The sequence below is a fragment of the Entelurus aequoreus genome, linkage group LG10, assembly GCF_033978785.1.
Source record: "Entelurus aequoreus isolate RoL-2023_Sb linkage group LG10, RoL_Eaeq_v1.1, whole genome shotgun sequence".
Lineage (NCBI taxonomy): Eukaryota > Metazoa > Chordata > Actinopteri > Syngnathiformes > Syngnathidae > Entelurus > Entelurus aequoreus.
This window is the reverse complement of record NC_084740.1, coordinates 12,817,611-12,819,312: the sequence shown is the minus strand read 5'-3', so window position 1 is coordinate 12,819,312 and position 1,702 is coordinate 12,817,611. Positions and strand designations below refer to the sequence as shown.

The window sequence follows — 1,702 nt, the reverse complement described above, 5'->3', positions numbered from 1 at the left end:
GGTCACATCTGATTTAATTTAAATGTAGCCAGTCATATACAATTCAAAGATCTCACCTCTCTTTTGTTGTCAAAGTATGGTAGTTCTCATCAAGTTGGAGACTCCTTCTCTATCATAAAGCTGCGCCCTAAATTTATACTGTTATGCGGGACAAACATCAGTCAAAGAAATATGTTTATTCTTATTCTAAATTAAGCAGAAAAAGTCTCTAAGAAAAAATATTTTAATATTAATGTTAATTTTGCACTAAAAATGTTAAGTGAATAATTACTTTCCTATATATTTGTAATAGTCTAAAACTTGTACATATAATACAATTTTGGTTGGAGTCAAATAGTTTAAAAATATGTGTTTAGGTTGTCAGTCATCAGGTCATATAATCCATAAAGTTTTTAAGCAATTCAAATGGACTCTTCTGAATAGTAGTCCAGTTGCCTCCATTCAGCCTTTGTGGATAGGGATCTTTTCACACAAATAAAAAAGGCAAAACATATTAATAAAATCCAGTTGACCGGCCCCAAGGTGTCCCTTATTTTTTTTCAAGGAGTTGGCTATCCTATTGTGCCAATTGACATTTTAAAGTGCATGCAGAGCTGCTGGATGCTGACTAAACTTACAAAAACCCAAACCCAGTGAAGTTGGCACGTTGTGTAAATCATAAATAAAAACAGAATACAATAATTTGCAAATCCTTTTCCACTTATATTCAATTGAAGAAACTGCAAAGACAAGATATTTAATGTTCGAACTGAGAAACCATTTTTTTTTGGCATATAATCATTAACTTAAAATTGAATGGCAGCAACACATTGCAAAAAAGTTGGCACAGGGGCATTTTTACCACTGTGTTACACGGCCTTTCCTTTTAACAACACTCAGTAAACGTTTGGGAACTGAGAGGGCCACATTTTTGAAGCTTTTCAGGTGGAATTATTTCCCATTCTTGCTTGATGTACATCTTAAGTTGTTCAACAGTCTCTGTTGTCGTATTTTACGCTTCATATTGCGCCACACATTTTCAATGGGAGACAGGTCTGGACTACAGGCAGGCCAGTCTAGTACCCGCACTCTTTTACTACGAAGCCACGCTGTTTATAACACATGGCTTGGCTGAAATAAGCAGTGACGTCCATGATAACGTTGCTTGGATGGCAACATATGTTACTTTATTTGTTATTTTAGTTCAAAGGCAGAACTCTTGTGGCATTAACAAAGAACATCAAGCACAAAACAGAATTATTCCCCTCTTTATGCTATTGTGGATACTTTTTGCAGTTTGCTTTAATTATCAATAAGTGCCAGGGATGTCTCCTAAATTACATTTTTAATGTTAGAGCTCCTATTCTTGTAATAGAAGGATGCGTAAAAGCGCGTAAAATAGCTTTCCAGTACGCGCGTCTCGTTCACCTCCTGTTGATTAGGATACCAGGGGTGGGGCGACAGCGCTCCGTCCCGGTAAGGGGCGGAGAGAACAGGCAGCAAAGGCGGTACTTGCTCCGCGGTTCGTTTCGCGGCGCCGGAGTGTGTGTGTTGATTGGGACCGGGGCTGGAGAGACCTGCTGGGGGGAAGCGTCAAGCCGCAAGAGCCAGTCCAGTCCAGCACGGAGCTTCGCCTTCTTGGCAGACCCTGCTGCGCCGTGCGCTGTTCTTCTTTTTGGAAGGGGACTGCACCACATTTCTGTCAACTAAAACTGCTTTTAAT

At 39.5% G+C, this 1,702-nt stretch overlaps 1 protein-coding gene across 3 annotated transcripts in view; it reads left to right on the top strand.

The window, feature by feature from the left end:
- The first annotated feature begins 1,554 nt into the window (after positions 1–1,554).
- dscaml1 (Down syndrome cell adhesion molecule like 1) overlaps positions 1,555–1,702 on the top strand; it is a 332,167-nt gene continuing 332,019 nt past the window's right edge. For all 3 annotated transcript variants that reach the window (XR_009827441.1, XM_062060149.1, XM_062060148.1), the window contains exon 1: positions 1,555–1,702. This exon is cut by the window's right edge and continues 46 nt beyond it. The gene's annotated coding sequence lies outside the window, so the exon portion shown is untranslated.